Source organism: Catharus ustulatus, chromosome Z (genome assembly GCF_009819885.2).
Source record: "Catharus ustulatus isolate bCatUst1 chromosome Z, bCatUst1.pri.v2, whole genome shotgun sequence".
Classification (NCBI taxonomy): domain Eukaryota; kingdom Metazoa; phylum Chordata; class Aves; order Passeriformes; family Turdidae; genus Catharus; species Catharus ustulatus.
The window spans coordinates 31,479-57,657 of NC_046262.2; the positions used below are offsets into that span (position 1 = coordinate 31,479).

At 49.6% G+C, this 26,179-nt stretch overlaps 1 pseudogene; it reads right to left on the minus strand.

Moving 5' to 3' along the window:
* Positions 1–1,726: 1,726 nt before the first annotated feature.
* On the minus strand, positions 1,727–25,566 carry LOC117010553 (annotated as a pseudogene).
* Positions 25,567–26,179: the final 613 nt, after the last annotated feature.

Below are 26,179 nucleotides of genomic sequence, written 5' to 3' on the forward strand. Positions count from 1 at the left end.
GTAGCTTGCAAGACGACAACTTCCTTATCACTTCTGCAGGATTTTGTCTGTAGAGCAGGTTCCTGCTCTAGAGGAGACACTGATGGGGAAAAGTTCACTGCAATTTGGCATCTAGATTGCAGAAGGGCCGGGCAGAAGCGCTGTCAAATGCAGCGGCACAACTGGATTTAAACCTTTTAAATGCTGGAAAAGCTGGAGTTTCCTTCCGGTAAACCCCTGAGGCAACAGGGAGCGGTCACCTCGGTTTAAAAGGCAAATAAATGTCTTCTCCCATTCAATTCTGTCCCCGACAGTAGCAGAAAAAGGCGGCTCCGCCGTAAACCACGCCCCCCACCCGCGCTGTCATCCTTCTCAGCCACGCCGTCCCTTTGCAGTCCCAACTCCCCGTCCCCTCTGCCCGCAATTGACAGACACCGCCCCGCTCTCTCCCGCCCCTCGCCCACTCCCCACGCTCGGCAGCCCCGGAGCGACCCCGCCGTCCCCCTTGGTCACCGCCCAATCACCCAGGGCGGCACCGCCTCAGCAATGGCTGCAGTACCGCGCTGTGCCCACACGGCGGCGACACTGAGAGGGCACCGGCCCGGGGGTGGCTGCAGTACCGCGCTGTGTCCACACGGCGGCGACACTGCCGCCCAGCTCAGCCCGGGCTTGCGGGCCAGAGGCAAAAAAAGCCACGCATTGAATAATCGCTTCCAAAATTCCTCCCAAATGAATGCCCCCAAAACGGCCGACCAAAACTAAAAACATCTCTGCCTCTAACCAAATAACACCAATAAAAGATTTCAACTGTATCTTTATATTTCTATTCTCATTTTTATATGTATTCCTTATATATTATGCTATTTGCATTATTTATATAGTATGTATTTCATAGAAATTTGTTACTCGTATTTGTTAATATGTTATATTTCGACAAATATATTGATATTTTTATATTTTCATATTTTCATTTTTCTATTATTTATATCTCATATTTATACTAGCTATATAACACCCCACCAGTGATTGTGACAGACCTGAATAATTAGAGATCAATGGGAAGTTGTTCGGTGCACCAAAAGTGATAGAGAATGTCAGCTTGACTGGTGTCACACGTAGAGCTAGGACAATGGCCCTAAACACCCAAAAAGTTAAAGAAACCCTGAGCCACGCTGTGGCCAGACCCCATAGGGGTGGTTTACTGAAAGCACCAGAAAGGAATGGGAATAATGGGAAGAACAATGGGAATGCCCTGGCCCTCAGCTTGGTCCCATCTGCCCACACCACTGCCCTTGGGAAGTGCTGTTCTTCCTGGCTGGAAAGCCAGCAAACAATTTCTCCTTCATCCCTTAAAACTGTTCATGGAAAGCCTCTGTTCTCCCCACATTTCTCCTCAAACAACATCTATTCTCCTTCTGTCTCTCCGGTCCCCCCCCGAGCGTTTGGCTCTGCTGCTCCCCGGCGCTTTGGCAATTAATATAATTGATGAATTAACGTGATTGATGCTGAGCCTGGCTGGGCGGGCGAGAGGCGCCGAGGGGCTCAGGCCAGGCCCGGCCGTGCCAGCGCCATGGCACGCTGCAGCTGCTCGTACGTCACAAACATCACCACGTTCCAGGAGCCCAGCCGCAGGAAGGACGGGACAAGGCTGTGTCAGCAAAAGCAGCACTGAAGGGGGTGTGCTGGGACATCCCCAAAGTCCCGCATAGGGGTTGGGATGTTTGGGATCTGTTTGCAGGTGCTCAACTCAACCCTTGTAGAGGCCGGCGGGGCCATCCTGCGTGAGCAGGGCCAGGAGGCAGCTCAGGGCGTTGCTGTACTGCCCGGGGGTGGCGTTCATGTACCGCGTCTTCACCACGTCCACCGGCGATGCCACCACTGTGGCACAGAACCCGGCGCCAAAGGCGGCCACGAAGTGGCACAGGACGTTGTCTAAAGGTGGGGAAGAGCTGGGGGTTGGATGTGGCAGGGACGGGGATGGCACCTGGCCACGTCCCCGTGTGCTCACCTGCCATGAGCTGTGCCCGCAGCAGCGCGTCCTTGATGAGGTCGTAGGTGACGAGCTCCCCGCAGTTGATGACGGCATTGCGGGCAATGTTGGGCAGCGTCCCTGGGCAGAAGGGAGGAGGCATTGGGAATCAGCTCACAGCCCCTCCTGCAGCATCCTGGGCAGGTGACCCAGCCCTGCTGTCCCCATCCTTGTTCCCTTCCTCATCACCATTTCCACTGCTATTCCCACCCCATCCCTTTCCATGCCCGTCGCTGTCCAGTCCCATCTCTCCAGAGCCCGCGGATCCCCTCCTCCCTGGCGATGGTGCGGTAGCGTCCACAGTGCTGCTGTAGCGGGGCGCGCTGTCCGACAGGGCCGCGCTGGCCTGGAACCGCACCTTGACCACGTCGGTGGGCTGCGCACAGGCCATGGCCACAGCCCCAGTGGTGCAGCCAGCCAGGAGCCGCGTGCCCATGCCTGTGTCTGGAGAGGGCGGGTGTCGGGACCCCTGGCCCTGCAGGGACCCCCAGCCCTGCAGGGACCCTGAGGTGAGCGGCCTGCGGTGCACAGGAACACTCACTCTCAGCACCCTTGGGGGTGTACAGCTGCTTCACAGAGTCGTAGAGCCCGATGCTGATGGAGGAGAAGCCCATCTGGCGCTGCAGCCCGGCCGCCAGCCCTCGGTAGAGGCTGCGAGCTCCCTCTGTCCTCACCATGGTGCTCAGCGTCCCCACAACACCCCGGTACTCCACCTCACCCTGGATCTGTGGGGTGCCAAGTGCATCACCCCACCTCTTGTTCCTCCCCAGGTGCCACCAGCCCTGTGGCAGTCACCAGGTGCTCCCTCGGGGCCCTGGGGACCCGGCGGATCGTACCTGCAGCCGCACTTTGGTGGTGTCCAGGGGAAAGGTGCACAGGTCAGCGATGCAGCCGGCCATCCCCGCGCTGATGAACTTCATGGTGGCCGTCGGGGGCACCTCGGGGGGCTTCAGACCCACCATGGTGGCAGAGGGGCTGGAAGGAGAGGAGGGGTTTGTGGAGGGTGCATCAGCACAGGGCTTCACATGGGTGTCCTGTTCAGCAATGGAGGTGATGACGTGCCAGGGTGGCTCTCAATGGCTTTGGTCAGTCCCAACAACCATGTCCTGCCTTGTCTCCTCCCCTCTGTCCCAGGGAAACTGAGGCACAGGGCTTGCTCAGCATGGGCTCAGCAATGCCCACCCTTCCCCATCCCACCCCAGCCATAACGGGGCCTGCTCCCTGAGATCATCTCCCCCAGTGACCTGCCCGGAGCCCTGTCCCTCCGTGGCCTATCCGGAGGGACCTCGGCACAGTGCTCCACTCCTGCTTGCACAGGCAGTGCCCTCAGAGCCCTCTCCCTGGCCCCGGCCTTATATAGCACCCAGGACATTCCAGCAGCCAGGGATCGGGTGACAGGAAAACAGGGTTGCCCCAGTGGCATTTCAGCTGACGGGACTGGCTCACCTGGCACCCGTGATGAGGTGGCTATTTCAGCCCTCTGCCCCGCTCACGGGGCTCAGGCATGGGGAGGGGGTCCTGCCCAGACCCCCGGCATTGCGCTGGGAGGAACACTGGCTTTCACCCTAAACTCGCTCTGGGGAGGATGAGATGCAGAAAACCCTCGCCCAAAGGCTTTACAAGCACGTGCTTTGGAGGCAGTGCAGCACTGAGCCCTTTGTGCAGGGCAGATTGGATCCCTTTGTCTGACACAGAGCCACAATCCACCCCACACAGCTGCCAAGCTCCCAGCAGGTTTGCTCTGCATGGTGGAACATGTTCCCCAAGCTCAGGAGAAGCAGGGGCTGGATGAGCAGCTGGGAGTGAAATCCACCCTCAAACCCGTGACGTGTATGGCCAGACACTGGGTCTGAGGCTGCTGGGATGGACTGGGCTCAGGACAAGAGGCTGGAAGACAAGGTGGAGGGAAGCAAGGCCCCTTTCCCCCATTTTTAAAAAGCTCAGTGTGTTTAACCCTTGGTGCTCGTCAGCCCCACACGCAGAAAGGTCCCGCAGGATGAGCTGCGAGCCTCCACACTCACACCAGAGCTCACCTTGCACAAGAGCGACTTCCAGTGCTCCTGACACCCTGGAGCCACCTTTGCTCCATCCCTCGGGCTCCAGACAAAGCTGCCTAGCACCGACACTCCTCTCCAGCTGGCTCCTGCCTTGTTTTCCTGCCCGGCTCCAGTGCTGACCTACACCTGAAAGGAAGACACTGTTTACCTTGTGCCCAAGATCCAGCTCAGGGGCCAGTGCTGTGACCTCCTGTGCAACACTGATCCCAGCCCAGCTGGCATCCTGCCCGAATCTTTTTTGGGGATGCCACCAGCAGAAAGCAGCCTGCACGTCACTCCTGTCCTTCCAGGGGACACAGCGTGCCTGACCTGCCATCCCAACCCAGCAAGGGCAGGGAAAGGGGCCACAAACACAGAGCAAGCTGTTCCAGCAGTGAATTACGCATTCAGGGTGTCCCCTGGGGAAACAACACTGCAGAAGTGGGAGAAAAATGAGATGCTAATCCTTTGGCTGCTTAAATCCCGAATTCCATGCAGGGTTTGAAAAGCAGCTCAGATTGGAAGTGACTCACCCCTGCTGCACGGTGATAGTCAATTCCTTGGCAAAGCAGTGATCTTTCCATGGGCTCCTGGCCACCCCAGCTTCCAGCAGCATTCCTCTGACTTGGAAGCTCATGTGGGAGAGACTCCTGTCCCCTGTTAAGGAAAGGTTCATGCCCTGGCATAAGGACACTGCCCAGGCTGATTAGAAACCAGAGGAATTTTATTGAAACAAATTCTGGAGACAGCAGTACAAAAATAACTGAGCTCTGTTGTCATCAAAGTCTGTTCTCTGAAAGGCATACCAAAATAATTTAAATATAAATATACAAGTGTCATCTTTCTAGTCACCCTCTTTTGTACACCCACCAGATTTCAGAGTGCCCTTGGCCTGTGTACACACAAGCACTGTGGGCACCTGTGGAAACAGAGAATTGTGCTGCCCACCAACTATTTTTGAAAGAGCCATTTCACAGGAATAAATCCTAAGCCTGGACTACTTGGAGAGCAGGTAACAGGCTGTGGGTTACCCACAGTCTCATTGGGGACCTGCCCCTACAAGACACAGTTCCCTGTGGCTGACCACAGGCTTTAAGCCCTTCTAAATAGGAGACTTCAAGTAACCAATCAGGCCAACTAAAAGCAGAGCCTGGAAGCTGTGGCTTCCACCTCCCCTTTGCCACACATCTGGCCATGGCTTAGGAAGCTCTGCTGGGCACAGCCTCTGGCCAGCACTATTCCCTCTTGGAGAGCTGAGCAGAGAAGATCCTGGCAATTCTTTCGGTTTCCTCTTCCGAGAGCTCGGGGCTGGGCCTGGGACAGTTTGCTCTTCGGAAGGGGATTCCTCCAGACACGGCTCCCTTCTCTCCCCAGAGCAGGAGTGACCAGGTGTGAGAGCTCTGCCCTGTGCTTCGTTTCATGTCAAGGCAAACCACAGGGTTGTGCAGAGGGTGGCAGGTTAGACACACAGAAAAAAACACCCCAGTGAGAAAGAGAATGATCTGAAGCCCAGAAAGGAGCTCTGGTGTGTGACCTCTGAACTTGTGAGCATCCACCCTCAGCCAAAGGAATGACATGGCATAGTCACTGGGACCTGACTGCATTTTGGCTTTCCATTATTATTTTACTTAATAATTTGCAGTACCCTGAAGACCAAGTCTCCTCACAGGGCAGAGGCAATGCTCTATCACAACAAATCTTCAGACTGCTGACAGGACAGGGCATGGGCTTAAACTAAAAGAGGAGAGATTTAAATCAGATATTGGGAAGAAGTTCTTCCCTATGAGGGTGGTAAGGCCCTGGCACAGGGTGCCCAGAGAAGCTGTGGCTGCCCCTGGATCCCTGGAAGTGCCCAAGGCCAGGCTGGATGCAGTTTAGAACAATCTGGTCTAGGGGAAGCCATGGCAAGGGTTGGGGCTGGATAAGCTTTAAGGTCCCTCCCAACCCAAACCATCACTGTGATTCCATGAGAAATGGGATGGTCCAGGCTCAGCTGCCTGCAGGGACCCCAAAGCAGCAGCCCATGAGAGGAAAAGCCCTGGTTTATACAGAGTCATCTCCTCCCTGCTTTGCCAGCAGCCTCCCACAGCCTGGCTTTGTCCCCGATGTTCCCAGCAGCACTAGGAAAAGAGTCATTTCAGCATACAAACACATTTCTCCCCAGCTAGTTCAGAGCTGGCTGTGCCTGTGAAGCACTGGGAGAAGTGATCCTGCTCCAGGAGCCTTTAGGGGAGGAAGCTGCGGGGCCAGGAAGGTCTTTTGGAAAACTGATCCGCCAGTCTGGCCTTTCACCTACATCCCTGGGCTCCTTCTCTGAGTCCTGGGAAAGGTCTCCTGAAGTGCCCAGCTCCCTCCCAAGAGAAACAGCACCAGGACCCTGTTTTGGTGCACTTTGATATGCACTGTTGGGAGAGGGAAATGGCTTTTCTAGGAATGAGTCAGTCCTCGTGTTTGGTAACCTGTGCATCACAGGCTCAGGTAGCAGCCTGCAGGCAAAATACTTTAAAACACTTCCTGTCTATCAGACTGAAATAACAGACATGGATAATTAGGAAAATCTTTGCTTTGCTCTTCTTTCTTCTAAACAATTCTCCAGGAGAAACTTCCTAAACCAGAATGTAAGGAGCCAAGAGAGATAAATGCAGACCTGGCCACAGAGGAAGATTAAAAACCAGCAGAGAGAGCTGCTCACTGGGCAAAGTGCTTCCCTTGGACAGGGCTGTCCAGAGACCAGGACAGTAGCTGAAAGGTCAGGAGTGGCTGGAGAGGGGCAGTGACTGATCCCTGAGTTCTGCACAGCATCTGGAAGCCTCTCTCTAGGAAATTCCAATCTGCCAATTAACCCCATTTCAAAGGTGCATGAAGCCACATTTCCTGCCTCCCACAGCTCCCCTTTCCCATGTGCCACATGTCCTGCACAGCCAGGGATGGAGAGCCAGCACCTGCCATTTTCAATGTAAGGAACAGAACTCCAGAATGGTTTGGGTGGAAAGGGCCTTAGAGCCCATCCAGTCCCACCCCCTGCCATGGGCAGGGACACCTTCCATTATCCCAGGCTGTTCCAAGCCCTGTCCAACCTGGTCTTCAACACTGCCAGGAATCCAGGGGCAGCCACAGCTGCTCTGAGCACCCTGTGCCAGGGCCTCACCTCCCTCACAGTCAATAATTCCTTCCTGACATCTAATACTCCTAAAATGCTCTGTACTCCAAAGCCAAAACACAAGAGGAGGTGCCTGGTGCTATTTGATGTCAATGAGGCAAAGGAGAGCAGTCTGTTTGCTCCCAAAGTCAGGAAACCAGGTGTGCTTGGAAAACACCACTGGCATGTTGTTTCAATGATGACCAGCTAAAATACAGCTCCTCCCATTTTCCTACCATTGCCCAAAGTGCAGGGTGAAGTGGTGCTCACAGGTGTGTATTTATCCTAATGACCTTCCTAAAAATGAATCTCCAGCTGGGGGAAAGGTGTAACACCAGTTGTTGCTGCTATTTTACATGTACAGGTGGGACTCAAAATGAGCAAGGTTTAAAAGCACCATTAGCACCCCCAGCTCAGACAGACGACCAGAATCACAGAACCATGGAATTACTGAGGTTGGAGAAGACACATAGGATCATGGACCAACTGTTCCCCCAGCATTGCCAAGGCCACCACTATCCCACATCCCCAAGTGCCACATCCACACAGGTTGAAATCCCTGCAGGGATGGGGACTCACCACTGCCCTGGGCAGCTGTGCCAGGGCTGGGTAAACTTTTGGAGGAAGAAATGTTCCCTAATATCCAACCTAAACCTCCCCTGGCACAAATTGTGGCCATCCTGTCCCTGTTCCCTGGGAATAGGGCCCATCCCTCCTGTCAGAGTTGTGCAGAGCCAGAAGGTCCCTCCTGAGCCTCCTGTTCTCCAGGCTGAGCCCCTTTCCCAGCTCCCTCAGCTGTTCCTGGTGCTCCAGACCCTTCCCCAGCTCCCTTGCTCTTTTTTGGACATCAAACCCTCCTTTGATCCATCTCAGAGGCACCTTCTGAGTGCCAGTTTTATCCTCCTGCGTAGTTTCCAGAGCACACATCTGAAAAGCCGTGTTTACACCATTCCCCACCCCAGGAACAGGCTCTGGTCAGTGCCCATCCCAGGCTTCTCCCTCTCTGTCTCTCAGGCTCTTGAGTGTCTGGTGCTCAGCCAGGAAGCACACATGCTCCATGGGGAAGATGCAAGAGGAAAGGGGACTCGAGCACCAAGGATCACACTTCACTCTTCTTTTTACAGGAATGGCAGGGACACTGACACCAGCCGAGGATTCATCCCTGTGTGCCAGGGGCTGGATTAAAGCAGATTCATGAGGATGTCATGAGAGGACACGGCTTCTTCCAAGGTCAAAGAATTCCAGCCTTGGAGGCAGAGAATGTTTCAGCCCTGTGGCTCAGCAAGTTTGCTGGCAGTTTTGTTTGCACACAGGGATGGAGGGCAAACAGATCCGTGTTAGCAGGCTACAGCCTACCCTGGCACTGGCCTTGCACCTTCTCCTGCTTTCCAGGCAGGAAATCAGGAAGATCCAGCAGACCAGAAGAAACAACACAACCAAGAATGTTTTGGCAGTTGCTGCCATCAGCATTTTTGGAACATATAAAGCCTGCTATTGTGAATCTGCCCAAGGCTGTGCTATCTCTAATTCACACTGAAGGCAAGTCTATGTATACACAAATATGAATTATTCTGCATAAAACTGGTCTCCACAGAAGTTTCTTATTCTTTTGGAATATTCCTAGAGGTGGGGGGGGGGGAAATATCCCAGTATTTAGAGAGAGACTTTAGCCAAGGGCCTGGAGTGCCAGGACAAGGGGGAACAGCTTCCCACTGTCAGAGGACAGGGTTAGATGGGATATTGGGAAGAAATACCCTGTGAGGGTGGGGAGGTGCCTAGACCAGCTGTAGCTGCCCCTGGATCACTGGAAGTGTCCAAGGCCAGGCTGGACAGGGCTTGGAGCAGCCTGGGATGGTGGAAGGCATCCCCGCCCATGGCAGGGGGTGGAACAAGAGAAGCTTTGAGGTCCTTGACCACCCAAACCTTTCTGGGATTCTGGCATTTTATGGAAAAGTTGATTAAACTCTGATTTTTCAAACTTATCCTCAAGGCCACACTCAGAGCAGGTGAGCAGAGTGGAAGACAAGAGCTGGGAAGGACCTCAAAAATGGGAAGTGTTAGTTTGATGCAATGGAGAAAATAAGCGAAAAACAAAAGAGGTTTTGTGAGGCCCTACAAAACTCTGATCCCTGGAAGGTGCTCACAACATCCATGCTGAGCCTGAGCTGCTGCAGCACCTCCTCAGGGCCCCATGAGCTGGGACAACACTTTTGTCTCAAATGCTGCCAGCCCCTTTGCTGTGACTGCCCAGCTCCACACCTCAGCACTGCTTTGTCATTCCAGGAAGGAAGATGGGGAAAGCAGGGAGTCAGACAAGCCAGGGAGAGGAGGCAGGAGCACTAGGAAGGCCAGGAGAGATGGCTGCCAGCTGCTAAGTGAGTGAGGGCTGTGGTGTCCAGAAGACAGCTCAGGTTTCAGCCTTGCTGTCACACTTGGTGTTTGCTGACCTGTGCAGAACCAAACCAAATCCAGATTTAGAAGCTGATGTTCCAATTAAAAGCAAAACTATGAGGAAGCATTTTTTCCGACTCTATGTATTGGTAGCAGTGAAAAACTGGTTCTTCAAAGAGAATTTGATGCACAAGGCACAACGGAAGCCTGTCTCAGCACACGCTGCAAGTGCTGCAGCAAAGAATTAACGACAGCTAATCCTCAAATTAGGGACTTTAAGATCAAAATATTCACATAGTTCATTGCTAACATTTTACCTAATCAGTAATAACTTACAGGGCGGTAGTTCCAACCATTCAGCTCAGAGCTGCACAGAGGGGATTCAAGAAAAGCTGGTATTAGTATTACACCACAGGTGTCCGTGACTTCAGAGCTATCAGAGCCTGTCTGAGTCTGTTTTGATTCATCAGGCAAGCTGTTCCCAGTGACACAAATGCTCCTGGAAGTGCTTGTTCCGTAGGTCACATGGAGAGGAACAAGGGCATCACCTTATCTGGGAGTGGTAAACAAACAGCCCAGCTGCTGCACACCCACAGCAGAGCTGGGGCTGGAAAAGAATGATGGAATTCCAGAATGGTTTGGGTGGGAAGGGACCTTAAAGCTTATTTCATTTCAACCCCTACCATGGGCAGGGACACCTTCCACTAGACCAGGGGGCTCCAAGCCCCATCCAGCTTGGCTTGGAACATTTCCAGGGATGGAGTAGCCACAGCTTCTCTGGGCAACTCAGTGCCAGGGCCTCCCCACCCTCACAGGGAAGAATTTCTTCCCAATATCCAAACTAAATCTCCCCTCTTTTAGTTTAAAACTGTGTCCCCTTATCCCATCACTATCTGCCTGTGTAAAAAGTCACGCTCTTTTTAATAACCTCTCTTTATGAACTGAAAATAAATATGTAGATGTCTAAACAACTGAGCCACAAACCTCTCACAGTAAATAAATCTTCATGACCAGAAAGCAAAACAAATTGTCGGCAATCCACAGCTTTGGTGCAGGAGGAGCAATCACTCACGTTATTCTGCTACTCCCTGGGTCACATAACCATTACAAGATACCTCTCCAGGAGCCCCCTCCATTTTATCTTGATCTAAAAGAGATGAATTGAAACCATAATTACAAGTTAGAGCTCCTCAGAATTAGGCATGTCACCTCACATTAAAGCACAAAGTGTGGATGACAACCTGCGACTTCCACTGACCCTGATGAGCAGCATTTCCTGAGCACACTGAACAACTGGGTGATGTAAAGGCATAAGGATCACAGACAATGCAGGCATGGGTGTTAAAAACCATCCTCATGGAGAGAAGAGCTACTGGGAAGATTCCCCTGACACAATTTGAAAGCCATCACATTTAAGTTCAGTGCTGGCAGGCAAAGGAAGGGAGAAGCTCTGTTCCTGCTTTAAGGAGTGGACTAAATTGGACAATAAAGGAAAGGACATCCCATACTTACCCCTCTGGAGATGCAGAGGGATGAGAGGAAGTGCTGAGCAGTCTCATGGAGGCTTCCATCTCCTGGGGTGGAAGGAAGAAGTTGGGAACAACAACAGGATCAGATCTGAGCAGAGCTGTTAAGGAACAACCTTTGGCAGTACGCAGCTGCACGGAGATCCAGATGTGGAAAAAGCCTCACCTGTTAACAGGTCCCAAATAATAAATTTCATTTGTTTTAATCAATATTCCATTGTTCTAACACTTGGTTCTCTCACCTGGGACACCAACTTGTTTAAAATAATACCTCACAAATTTGTAGAGGACTTCATCCTGCAAAAATTCCAACACTTAATCCAAGATTCGTAATTTGTGCAAGAAACATTAGGAAGTATTTTAAAAGCAAAATAAAGAATGTTTTTTAATGCAGTAGAAACACAAGAGCTTTAACACATGGGGGGAAAAAAAAACATGGAGAGAAAATGCAAGAAGACATATCAGAACTACCCAAAATGAAGTGACTCTCACAAATCACAAAATTTATTGGCTACAAGTTTTAGGAAAGTCATCACCACTGTGAAACAGTGTAATGGGGTCCTCCAACACCTTCCCAGAGCACCAGATCTGGATTCATTTCCCAGGGAAGAGCTTCACATAGACAATTTCCCTGTCCTGAGGCCAGGGAGACTCTAACTAAGCAGAAGAATCATCAAATGCATGGAGTGTTGAAGAATAAAGGATACAAAGGGATTTTTGGTTTGATGGAGCTTTCTGAGCCTTCCACTGGGTCTTCACTGCTGTCATCAGGGAAGCTCTCACAGTTTCTTTCTGAGCCAGCTTGTGCTGATACACTCCCAACACAGTTCTCATCAGAACCACTTCCTTCTTTGCTTTGATGATCTCCATTTACAACCTCAGCATTTTCCTCCCCCTCTCCCTCAGTGGTTTTTCCACTGGTCAAAGCCCTGTCTCCTGGGAATGGCAGCAGCTCCTCAGAGCCTGCATGGATCTCTACACTTCTCTTGATGGGTTCAGTGCTCAGTGCTCTGTAAATGCACGGAGCAACAATTCAGCTTAAATCTGATTTATTAGGGGGTTTGGCAGAAAGTCCTAGATGTAATGATGGTTGGGAGCTAAACATGCACAGCTCTGCAAACACTGCTGATGTGAGCATGTTCTGCTCTGTTTCCCACTGACAAGGCCAGAAGAACAGAAATGCTGAGGAAAAACCAGAAGCATTAAGAATGAAATAAATGGGAAAGGTTACAAATTCTTTAAAAAGTCACAATCGCTTATTTTTGCTTCCCAGTGAGCAGATGTTGTTAACTGTTTGCATCCTCTGAGAACTGAGTTCACCAGTATTAGGTAAAGTGGGCAACAATTTTGAGGCAAGTCCTGCTCCGAGGGAACGGTGGGGGACATTTGGGAAAGAAGGAGTCTGGAACAGATTGTAGAGGAAGACACGTAAAAGAGCAGTAAAAACAGTTGCTAAGGATGAGAAGGGAAATAAAAACAACAAAACCTTGGAGAATAAAGAGGGGGGGGGGTGGAAAAAAGGGAAGATCAAGGTGACAAAAGAATGGCAAATTCTGGCTAATAGGGATGTGCCCTTCAACTCCATCTCTTGGAAATGCTGCTACCCTGTAAGAAGCCATGGGCAGAAAAAGCAGGGAATAACTTTCCAACTGGCAGGAACTGAAGCTCTGGGCTCCAGTTTATTCTCTAGTCTGGTAAGTTATTCTAAAAGCATCAGCAGGGATTTGATTTCCTTGTCATTTTGCTCCTCACACCAACAACTCACCATTGATTAGGCTGCTGACCTGAGACACCAACTGACTGGATTTTTCCAGAAGATGGCAGCCTTTGGGATCCACTTCTCTGCTCATCGAGCCCTGAGGGTCACTCTCACACTCCTCATGGCTTGGTTTGGATGTGCTGAAGTCAGGGAAAGACCTGGTCAGCTTTTTACTGAAGTATCTTTGAACCTCACCCAGCTCAAGTTTTTTCTGCAAGCAGTAGTAAGAAATTTGGTAAGAGGGGGAAAATAAGCCTGTGGCAGTTGGGTTTAGGTTGGATCATTTTAGTCAACAACATGGAAATATACAAATAAAAGATCAAAGGCTTTTATTGAAAAGCAGATGAGCAGGTAAGTGTTGAAACTGCTCTAAGCAAGAGGATAACACTCCAGAAAAAGTCCTGACTTGGCTATGGAACTTAGGCTGCAAGCTGAAAAAGAGCTAGTTCTAAACTTACTTAATCAAAAGACTTGGATTTGAGATGACCTTCCAATAAAAGTCAAAGCCAAGGATATTACTTGACTTGTGGTTGAACTTGACAAAAATCTGAGGATTTCTCTGTGTTTAAGATCTAGGGATTTTAAGATACAGCGCATGTGGTAGCACAGGAAGGGATGAAATATCTCAGGAAATCTTTCACTCCTCTATTCCTACACACAATGAATACTGCTCTTCTAAATTTATACCTCATTTAAACCTAGAATCTAGTCCAGAGAACAGTATTTCTAGCAAGAAGAAAAACATGCTGATGGGAAAGGATATACTGCCCCATGCACCCCAGAAATGCTCACAGCCTTGTGCTTGTACCCGTGGAAGTCACCTGAAGGGACCATTGCCTTCACAGCACCTGTTCTGTGACAGCAGCAGCAGGATGGATAAATCCAAGCATTCCCTCCAGCTCAGGAAACACTGCTGTTGCTGCTCCCCTCCAACAGCTCACCACACTGCTGCAGCATCTCAGTCCTGCTGCAGAGCACCCCACCCAGCCCCGGATTTTCCATCCCCTTCATTGGTTATTGCACTGTGTCCCCTTCTCTTCCTCCAATGGGTGAAACCAGCTCTTCCAAATGTCCACAGGAACGTCATTTAGCATTTCAGATTTATACCAAAATCAAGTTAGTGGGGCTGGTAGGGAGCTTTCCACGCCTACTGGCAGCTCCCAAGCCAGTTGTTCAGATCCCATAGTGGGGCCCACAGTCCATCTAAACTTCAAAGACACACACAGGAAAAGGATCGTCTCTGTAAGCTAAATAAACAGATCATGAACTAAAACACTCACTCATTTGAAGGGGCAGAAAGCAGAATTACTGCAGGATATCTGATAGCCTTACTCCTGTAATGTGCAACACCACAGCATTTCACCAGCTGTCATTCACTGCTCATGGACAGAAGTTAAGGTAAAATCAAGGGGATTTATGCTAATTTAAACTTACAAAAACAAAACCAGATACAAACATAACCCTTATTCTTATCAGGGCCTGGAGAAAGACCCTGCCTGTTTTAACAACGGCATCATTTAAATCCTAATTTACAAGGGTGCAAATCAGGAAGCATCAATGACAAGGGAAAGAACATCTAGGCTGTGTCAAAAGGAATCTGTCCCAGGATTGCTACCTCCTGCACCCCCCTCTCACTGGGAAAGGGAATGCCCACTAATTTTTAAGCCCACACACAGTGGACACACTTGGACAGAGTGTACCGTTTTTCCAGTAGAGTCAATTTGCTTTAGAGAGGTCTTTCTGAGACCTGAGAATAATCAGAAAGGTTGTCAGCCTGTGAACTTACCACTCCAGAGTGGGAACACTGACTTCCTTCGACAAGGAATTCCACATCTGCTTGGACAAGTTTGCAGAATTACTGGGACATGCTGGAAAGCTGACCTTCACCTAGGATCAAAAGGAAAAAGGAACACTGCATGTGAGTCTTTCACAGCAAGAAAATAAGAGAAATTACGATGTTATCCTGCTGATCTAACAAAACCTCAGGCTTTCTAAATAGCTTTAAATATTCAAATGATTTCTCAGCACTGAGCCAAAGTAGCATTTGACAACACTTTCATTTCAGACACTTTTGTTAATTCCCCCATACTATCAAAGAATAAAGTGATGGAAAGTAGGGTAAGGGTTGCTTTACATGTCTATAACACACTCCAGCAGACCTGGAAAAACCAGGAAAAATGGTCAATATCCCAGAAAACCAGATTCCTGACAAATTAGATGTCTCCTAACCAACTAAAAGTTGAATCTACTGTATGTTTTTGAGCACCAGCTGTCACCCTAAGCAGCAAATACAGCTCTGCCATGCTCCCAGACATCCAAATGCACAGAGTAGCCTCCTAAAAAACTGCTGAACACCCATGAAGCAACAACATACAGGATACATAGCACATACACACTGACAGGAATCCTTTTCAGGAATGCTGAAACACAGCCTTGAAATAGGGCTTGGAAGTGGGCCCGAAGTCCAGGACAATCCTGTCCAACAGGGGAATATTATTTGGAATACCTCAGTTATGTTTAGCTAAAAATGGCCCTGCAGGACAGTGAAAGCCCAGGGCAGGGACAGGGATTGCCAGGAGAACCACTGTGCACACAGTACTCTGGATACACAGACAGCTGAACTTCAATATGTAAAAAGAAATAAATAAAAGTATTTGGCTACAACTGCCCGGCCACACTTCAACCAACTGCAGCAACAAAGAGCACGTGAAGGAAGCAGTTAGGGATTTCCTTCAGCAGGAAAACCCAACCTCCAAAGCACTGTCAAATTAAAACCAGGGAGAATATGGATGAACCAAATCTTGGAAGATGAACTAATGGGGAAAAGGAGGATGCCAAGGGCCAGGAAATCAATAGGTATGCACCTCCAGCATTCTTCAAGGCAAAAAATGGCATTACAATTCTACTCTTCAATTCACTTAACAGAATTTATTCGCCTTGCATGAAATGTAAGCAATCTAAGGAAGGGGATGAAGAAAACACAGTCCTCTTAGTACTGCACTACAAACTTTACCTGCTTTATGCCACACTTTGAAGACTAAGGTTTGCTGTGGATCCAGGAGAAGCTCTTTGGATAATCTGTTAAGAACAAAACCCACAGTACTTTATGCAAAGCAGGAAACAGCAGTAAAATGCTTCTGAAGTTTCAATGCCATTTGATCCACCCAGAGAAATCCCTTTCTTTCTGTATTGATGGGGGCAGGAACAAAACAAACCCCAAAACTACTGAGCCTCAAAGCATAACACATATCTACACAGTCTGGGCTTCTGCTTATTCAAGAAGTATTTCCCTCTCCTCACTCTTGCTGTACATGTAAAAGATAGGACCAAAAACTATGAAGGAACAGAAATACCATTTACTTCATGACTCAGTAACAAAGCGACAGCAAAGAACTAGGGTTATGGTTCAGAGCTGTAATGTTTGAAGTTCATTCCTGGAAAAAAAATTGGAAAAGGAAAAATGAAGTGTTGAACGTAGAAGAGTTTTTAAGTGTCTGAAGGGATTCAGATATTAGAAACACTGGAGGAGACAAGATTGGATCACACAGGTTAATTCCTGCATACTGCCATGTATGACTTGATCTGCTGAGGTCCCTCAAAGCAGTCAATCTATCTGTTTTAATTTAAGCTCAGATATGCAGGTCTGGGCTAAAAAAACTCCCAAACCACACATCCTTTTCACACCTGGGCTGGCTGTCAGAGCCAGCGAGTGTCTGTGTGAATCCCCATCTCTCACCTTGCTTGCTGCTGGAAGTCCCAGACTGGTGAGTCTGCATTTTCTGTCACTGGAGTGGTTACTGGAGCATCTGCACCAGCAAATGACACACAGTTACTGGGGGCTGCTACTTCACGTTCTGCCAAGGGACTTCCTGAAATGATACAGAATTAAATACAGATTTCTACATTAATAACAGCAACATCTGAAGGCAGTTCAGCAATCAAAACCACATAATTAGCAAAGAAATGCACCATCTAGAAAACACCCTTTTCACTGGTGGAGCTGATAGCATGTTATATTTGCAATGGAAGCAAATATTATACAAACCCTTTACTGAACAGAAGCTGGAATATTAAAGGGAGAAATAGAAAAACCATTTGCCCAAGATCATCTAAGAAGTCAGTTAAAGCTAGGAATAAAATCCAGGTCCAGTGACCCCAAGCATAGAAATTATTCCAGTGCTTGAGCTACTCTGTCACCTGGGCAGCACAAAGATTGTTCTCTGTGCAGCGTCCAGATTTGGGGTTCCCTGTCAGCTTTGCTGGTTCCCATGAATTATCCCATAGCCCCAAATTCCCTGCTCCATTCCCACTGCCATAACTTCACAGTGCCTCATGGAGTGTGGATATTCCCATGCAGCTGTGTCAGAAACCAGTAGAGCTTCCAAGGAAGCTCAGCAGCACTGGGACAGGTGAATATTCCAAAGAATTTGCTGTTTAAAACCCTCATCCCCCAGCCCTACCCATGCCCCTGGGGACTCTTGACAGAGTTGCCTGGAATTCAGCTGGTTTAACCCCCATAGCTCGGGCTCCAGGTGCTGTTTCCAAGCAGGAGAAGGCAGGGCTGGAGGCGCTCCCAGCCCACAGGAGAACTCTCCCTGCAGAAGCTCAGTTCTTTTCAGAGCCTCAGCAGTGGCCTCTGCAAGTTCTTTTCCCTCAGGAAAGGGGTGCACATCCCTGCCTCCAGCACACCTCCAGTGGGACCCACCTGCAAAACCTTTCCATCCCTTCTGCACTTCCAGCTGGCTCCCTGAAAAACTCCCACTTTCATCCACACAAAACTTCACCCCACCTGTGATATGTTATAATTCGTGTTTATATAAAAGGATTGTATGAAATAAAATAAAATAAAAAGAACCTCTTAAACACCAAGCACCCGGGGCCATAGACAACGACCGTAATTAGCATATCAACAGACCTAGCCCGGTGATCTCCACCAGACAGAAAGAGATCATCTATAAAATACCTGCCAAAGCACCCATCACCTCCGATGGCTCTCATTAGCGAGAAGACAGCACTTCATTACACATCGATATGGAGCAGACAAAGCCTTCATCGGCATGCAGGAAGGCCTTTTGTCCAGGGTAGCACCAGAAAAGGTTTTAATTTAAATATGAGAATTTGCTGCAGAAACAAAGGAAACTCTCGAGAAAAAACTGTATAAGGTTGGACTCTCCGAAATAGCAGGGTGTGAACACAGGGGGGTCTGATGCAATAGAGGTCAGATCAGCGTGTGTGTCCACCCAGTGGCGACCCCGGGCTCGGCACTGTCGTGTTTTCGCTTGTGGTGTCCCAGGACCGTATTTTCGGTCGCAAAAATAAAAATTGCTGTCTTGCTATTTAATTCGACTTGATTTGGTTATTATCTATAACACCACCTAAACCTTTGATTTTATGGTAACTCTGCAGGCTTTTGGTTGGGATTTAATATCTGCGAGGGAAGGGTTTTGGGGTGGCTGGAACACACCTGGCAGCTGTGTTGGAGCTCTGGGAGATCAGAACCAGGAATCGCTGTCTGAGCTCCTCTGTAAGTGGCCTGTGCTGCCATCAGCAGGAAATGCCAGCTGTGCCTTGGGGTGCTTTTGGGCTCTCGGTGGTCTCTGTCCAGGCTGAAGCATCTCCAGGTGCCCATTCAGAGCAGCCCCTGGCCCAGGAGCCACGGGCAGCCCTTGAGCCGTGTCTGTGCCAGCGCTGCCTGGGCAGCCCCGTGTCCGTCCCTGGGACGTGCTTGGCACAGGCAGGACGCCGCAGGCACAGGCAGGACACCACAGAGCCAAAGCACAAGAGGTGCTGTTGCCTTCCAGGGACTCCTGGCCTCCTCCTGCCCCACACTGCCAGGCAGCTGGGACACAGAAACACCAAGGAACATCGCTGGCCGCCGTGCAGCTTTGGGTCACAAAAGCAGCCTCAGCAGTTGCCATTGTTTTGGCCTGGCAATACTCACCTGCAGGAAACCTACGGACTTGAGACTCAGATTTAGGATTCCCCTCAACTCCAGTGTATCTTTAGCATATCCTGCGATCTGGAAGTAAAGAGGAAAATTCTCAGATGAATTTCAACAAATGAGGTTTTGCCATTGCAGAGTTTTTTTAGATTGCAAAGTAGGGGGAGCCTCTCCCCTGGCAGGTGTTGGAGAAGCAGCCCGAGCGGAACCGTGCCCGGCTCCTGCCGTGCTCCAGCCCCGCTCGTTCCACAGGGGTACGGGCCCGGGGAAGGGGAGCCCGGCGCTGCTCCGGCTGGGGCTCTGCCCACCCGCGGGGTGCCGGCGGTGCCGCGGGATGGGAGCGCCGGGATTTGGAGCTCCAGGGCCGGCACGGCGGTCACGGAGTCCCGAGTGGTTCCAGCAGAGATAAAGCATCTGCACGAGGAGATCCCGCCGCCGTTCTCTCGGGCACAGCTACCGGCAGAGCCCCGGCTCCCTGCGGCAGGAGAGGGAGCGTGCCCGGAGTCCCAACCCCGCTGCGGCCGGAGCGGCAGCGCTGGGAACCCCCGGCAGACACCAACAAAACCGAGAACCGAGCCCGGGTCCCACCTGAGCTCCTCGGGCTCCGCGCAGCACCGGGAGCAGCCCCCGGGCTGGGTTCGCGCAGCGCTCCGAGAGAAGGTCCAGCCGCATCCCAGGAGCAGCATTCCCACGTGGAGAGGGCCGGCAGCGGCTCCGCCGTGATTTAAGGCCGAGGACGGGGCGGGGCCTGCACAGGCGCGCGAGGCCCAGAGCGCATGCGCGGGGCGGGGTCTGCACAGGTGCCCGGGCTCAGGGCGCCTGCGCGGGGCGGGGCCTGCACAGTTGCGCGAGGCCCAGAGCGCATGCGCGGGGCGGGGCCTCCACCGGTGCCCGGGGCTCAGAGCGCCTGCGCGGGGCGGGGCTGAAGGGACAGGCGGGGCTGAGGGGACAGGCGGGGCTGAGGGGAAAGGCGGGGCTGAGGGGAAAGGCGGGGCTGAGGGGAAAGGCGGCGCTGAGGGGACAGGCGGCGCCGCTCGTTTGTCTGGCGATTTATTTAATTTTTTGTGTGTCTGTTCACGCTGCGGAGCGACGCGACGCCCTCTGCTTCCCCCGGAACCCACTCATTAGCAGGGGGTCCTGGAGAGGCGCCCAGGGCACGGATCCCCTCCGGAGAGGAGGGTCCAGGGGGATTGACCCCCTCCTAAACCAGCCCCCGAGGAGCGGGCCGACACACTAACCCTTCCCCAAGTCCTCACTCTGCCTCGAACCTACTAAGCCTGCCCTTCTTAGGGCAGCTCCAGTTCCCTTCCAACCCAAGCCATGCCGTGGTTCCATGATCCCACCTGGAGTGTGGATTCTGCAGGAAAGCCCCTGGCACAGGGACCCCTCCAGGGGTACCCCCAGAGCGGGACAGGGGGCACAGAGCCGGGTCTGTCCTCCCCGCCGCTCTCCTCTCCCGCCGCCCCCGGCACGGAGCCGTGTCCGGGGCTCTGAGGATGCGCCGAGCCCCGTCTGGCCCCCGGCGTGGCAGGAGGGGCTGTGCATGGGTTGTTCAGCCCTGGGTTTTCCATGCAGCAGCACAGCTGGGTTTAAACCTTTTAAATGCTGGAAAAGCTGGAGTTTCCTTTCGGTAAACCCCTGAGGCAACAGGGAGCGGTCACCTCACCTTAAAGGGCAAATAAATGTCTTCTCCCATTCAATTCAGTCCCCTACAGTACCAGAAAAAAAGAGGGGGCAGCGCTCGCCCATCCGCTGCCCCCGGCCCGTGGCACGCTCTGCCTCCCCCGCGCTGTCATCCTTCTCAGCCACGCCGTCCCTTTGCAGCCCCAACTCCCCGTCCCCCTCTGCCCTCCATTGACAGACACCGCCCCGCTCTCTCCCGCCCCTCGCCCCCTCCCCACGCTCGGCAGCGGCGGAGCGACCCCGCCGTCCCCCTTGGTCACCGCCCAATCACCCAGGGCGGCACCGCCTCAGCAATGGCTGCAGTACCGCGCTGTGCCCACACGGCGGCGACACTGAGAGGGCACCGGCCCGGGGGTGGCTGCAGTACCGCGCTGTGTCCACACGGCGGCGACACTGCCGCCCAGCTCAGCCCGGGCTTGTGGGGCAGAGGAGGCAAAAAAAGCCACGCATTGAATAATCGCTTCCAAAATTCCTCCCAAATGAATGCCCCCAAAAACGGCCGACCAAAACTAAAAAAATCTCTGCCTCTAACCAAATAAAACCAAAAATAACCCTTGAAATATAATATATAGATATTTGTTCTTATTTCATTTATATTCATAATCTATACATATTTATAGATTAGTTCTATTCTAACATATATACAATATTATTTCTATTACTTATTATATAGAAAATCTTTCTATTACTAATATTGAATTCTATTTACGTATAGCTATATCTTTATGTATTACATATTTGTATGTTTATATTTTAAAATATTATTTATTTATAAACTCTGCCCCCCACCAAGTAGGAAAAAAAAAAAAAACCCTTTCTTTCAAACAATATTTAAATATATTTTTCTCTTTATGTTTTTCATATTTACATCTGTAATTTATATATCTCTATCATGGATAGAAGAATTTATCCTATTAGTTATATCCTGCATATATATGTACTTTTATTTTATATTTACATATGCATATATATTTATAATACTAATTTTACAAGTCTGTATATATTTATTGTATATTTATATTTTTGATTATATTACTTATAAAAAACCCTGCCTCTAACCAAATAACACCAATAAAACATTTAAACTCTATCTTGGTATTTCTATTCTCATTCTTATATGTATTCCTTATATATTATGCTATTTGCATTATTTATATAGTATATATTTCATAGAAATTTGTTACTTGTATTTGTTAATATGTTATATTCTACAAATATATTGATATTTTTATATTTTCATTTTCCTATTATTTATAGCTCATATTTATACTAGCTATATAACACCCCACCAATGAAATAAAAGCGAATAAAATATTCCTGTAAAGCTCTATTTAAGTGCTTTTATATTGATTTTTTCCCTGTATTCTACACCCACCCCTCCCTGTGCAGGCTCTGGCCCCCTCGGGTCCCTCTGCGGGAGGGCTCCCAGCGCCACCCACCCCCCATTCCCACTCACCTGCCCCTGCCTGGGACTCGTCAGATAACACCTGTCTCCATATAGCCCCTGACACTGCCTGCCCCTAACTCTCAACAAGAGAGGAAACCTTGCCCAGCCTCCTGACTCTGGCACCTGCACTCAACGACTGCAGTTACACAGGACGAATCTGTGCCCTTGCTCTTCTCCATACGCAAAATAAAAGCAAGCTATCACAACTCATTTCTTCTACATTTACTCTGTGTACAACACCTGCAGCTCTAAAAATAACTGCTGTTTACATCAATCTCACAGGGTAATTCATGTAAATAAACAAAAAATGATGGAAAAAGGACTCATTCTAATCTAAGTGACTCTTTTTGTCAGAGTCTTGAAATAGAAATGCACTCCCAGCTCTCACAAAAACAGGCAGGAGCAGAATGTAAAATCCAAAACCAAACCTTCAGTAAAGCGGCACTGTACAGAAAAGTAAGTCCTCACTATCTCTTCTTAGCAGCCTTTCTGCTGATGTACCTGCCCTGACTTCCCTGTCCCAGCACTCCCTTCAGGGAAAATGCAAAGGACTGAAGTGCAAAGCGGACAAAAGAACAAGTCAAGCAGTCCATGTTCCCACCTGGCAAAAGAATCCAAAACCACCAGGAAAACAGCACCTTCGGAGCAGCTCTTGCTTGAGACATTGAGAACTGGGAGACCAAGTGAACCTGCCTCTAATCCCTTGCAAGGATCAAGGGCAACTAAACCCCAACTCGATCACTGTAACTTTGGTCTGGTGCACTGAGCAGTACAAGGCCACGCTGGGATTGGAGCTACGTGCAAAGATTCAATGCACAAAGCTGGGTACAGATTTGTGTGCCATGAATACTGCAGGACACTGCATGAGAAGCCCTGTCCAGGGCCAGTACCCAGTTCCTGGAGTTTCTCTTGGCAGGACGGTTTGGCTGCATTTATCCCTAATGCAAATCTCTGCCCCTACTGAGACAACTAAAGGGTGCCCTCTTTTAATAAGCTGCTAAAAACAACAGCCTCTGGTGTGTCGTGGATTTGTAGTTGACCAGTTTTTCTGAAAAGTCTAATAACTGATTTAAATATACAGAAGAGGATTTTGATTAATTTCTAAGACAAAAAGTACTCCTTGCACCAAAGCTTGTGCCAGACAGTAACAGAGAGGACCACGCTGCAGGGCCAGAGCAAACCAGGTAAGGCTTCTATAAAAGGCTGGAGTGCTGAAGTACAGATTACATAAACACGGATAAAAAATTAAAATCAAAAGTAATCTCTTCATCAATGTCAAGACCTTTGAGGGCAAAAACTAAACTGATTTATTACAGTATCAGAATTCATTCAGCCTAGGGAGTGTGCAAACATTAAAGACATTTCCCTTACTCTTTCATCAAGTGCTGCAGGAAAGTCAGCTCACAGCATTTCTTTCTGCAAAATATTTCGTTAATAGCCAGTTATCTAACAGCAGATTCACAGCAAACAGGAAAGGAGACTCTGTTGACCACACAATCCTGCAGTAAAGGTAACCGCTTTAAGAAAAAAATTGACAATCCTGAAATTTCAGACCGGTGGGATAAAGTGAATATCCTGGTATTTCAATTCAAAAGCTTACCTTAATGATGAACTTTTAGGTGGAAATTTTCAGATGAGAATGGCTACTCGTAACAAACATTTTCATCAGCGAATAGAAGACTGATTTTTCACCAGATATCATCTCTGTCTCAGAAATGTCCTACAAAAAAAAACCCCAAAAAAAACCCCCAACTTAAAAAATTTAAAAATTATGCTAAAACACAGTTTGTACAGGTACCTTTGTAAATTCTGAAGGAAGCTGGCCATCAGGGAATGTTGAACAATCAGCATTCATCTGGATAAAAAAATCCACGAGCACAGCTGAAACTTGCTTTCATTGGCAGGCTGCACTTTCCTGCAAGTTGCGTTATCGCACCTACACAGCACGCACAAAGATTTCACCCGGATTATAAATGTTCGCATAGTGCCCCCCCTGCCCCCCACTCGTGCTGCTACAAAGATGGAAACTGCTCATGGAAGGTTTCAGAAATACAAACCATCTGCGCCATCTCTATTTTTCACTACGTATGGATGTAGGGTTAGGATAGAGCAGGAACTTCATCGCGTATGACAGGGGCTGTAATTTCTGATTCTCTTTTAGGTTTCTGACTGTAGACTAAACTAAGATGCTCCTTGAGCTAGAAATCAACATTTTATACTAGAAAATGAAATCAGGTTCAGAATAATTTTTTTTTCTTCTATTTTCACCTGATGATAAACAGGAAGGTTACTGAAACACAGTAATGCACATCATGCCAAAACTCATTGTGTTCATATTTTCCAACTCTTCATAGCTTAGCTAAAAGGTAGTCCACAGATAGATCGAGACTGCTTGAAATAAAAAGAACAAAGAACTCAGATATTTTCAATGAAGGAGCTACAACAAGGTTTAAATGTTTCATGTAGAATGTTTTAGGTTTAGTAATTCTGTTGCATTCCTTCAACCGTTTTGCACTTTAAGAGGACAAGGAGTAACAGAGTTTGGAATGTAGGAATCACCATGTAATTATTACATTTTATTAAAGTAAAACTGATTTTTTTTTCTCCAGAAATGGAGAACCTCAGTTGTTTATCAATGACAATTTATGCCAATACTAAATATTCTTTACGTATGAGAAGGTTATAAAACATTATCACAATTACATGGCTTCTATCTGTAAACTGCAACGTACTTTCAACTCTAAATACATACAAATTTTAGTTTAGAAATACCTGCTGTGTCACCAACAATTCCTGGGTAGGTTCTAGGAGCTTGGTCAAGGAATTAATTGATGTCAGGCTTAACACCTCTTGAGCTATACCCATAAGCATAAACGAGCAAAGATGCAACGTCTTTTCTCTTACAGGCACTTTAGAGATGAGAGTTTCTAACTCAGTAGCTAAATATTATGATAAATACCTCATAGATTTAAGAGAACTATAGAAAGCCTTTAGCAGCCGTGTGGTGCAGCTTCTTAAAGCAGCCTGTTGAATATGAAAATATGCTTTTACTCTTCACTGCTTTTTGCAGCTTTTATACAGGACTGAAAGTGTTCAGATTAGTGAGGCTAATCACAGCAGTTGTAGAAATAGTCTGCAGGAGTCCTCGCTGAGCAGGAGATCCTGTTCAAAGTTTGTTACATAATCAATTCATCAGGTAACATACGACCCTGCTCTTCACAGCACAGACACAAATGCTTATTTCCAATTCTTGGTAAGAACCAACGAACTATACTGGCAGTGCTGTGTTCTGCAATTATATTCTCACAAGCACTCGGGAACACCTGGACACACCCAGACACATAGCATTTACAGCTGAATTATTAAAAGAGCAGAACCAACATGGCCCCCAGACAAAAGGCGGACGGGAAGCGCCAGCGAGTTTTCCTCTTCTCTTCCCCTTTCGCGGCTTTGGCAAGCACAGTCTGACACTCACCGGTCACAGGGGTCCCCGAGCGCCCCGGGCGCTGCTCCACGCTGCGGGGTGTCCGGGAAAGCCACGGCCGCTCGCAGCGCCCCGCGCCCGGTGGCTCCACGCGGTCGGGAGGTGCCATTCGTTCGCGGAGTGGACAAGCCTCGTGGTGCCGAGACCGCTCCAGGCGGCGGGCGGAGCGCGGCTGGGGGCGGGAAAGCCGATCCCTGGGCGGCTCCTACGGCGGGGAGGGGCGGCACCGCAGCGGGACAGCCCCGCCCGCTCCTGCCCGTCCTGCGGGGCCGGCACCGAACCCGGGGGGTCTTCTCCGGCGCCCGAGCGGAGCGGCGGGACGGGCTCGGCTCGGCTCCGCACGGCTCGCACCGGCACGGCTCCGTCAGTCCCCAGAAGCAGCCAAATTCCCGTCCCACCCCAGCAATTCCCCGGGCAATGAAGGGTAGGCGTCTCGTCGGGCACAAGCGCCGGGCAGAAGCGCTGTCAAATGCAGCAGCACAGCTGGGTTTAAACCTTTTAAATGCTGGAAAAGCTGGAGTTTCCTTTCGGTAAACCCCTGAGGCAACAGGGAGCGGTCACCTCGGTTTAAAAGGCAAATAAATGTCTTCTCCCATTCAATTCTGTCCCCGACAGTAGCAGAAAAAGGCGCCTCCGCCGTAAACCACGCCCCCCACCGCGCTGTCATCCTTCTCAGCCACGCCGTCCCTTTGCAGTCCCAACTCCCCGTCCCCCCTGCCCTCCATTGACAGACACCGCCCCGCTCTCTCCCGCCCCTCGCCCCCT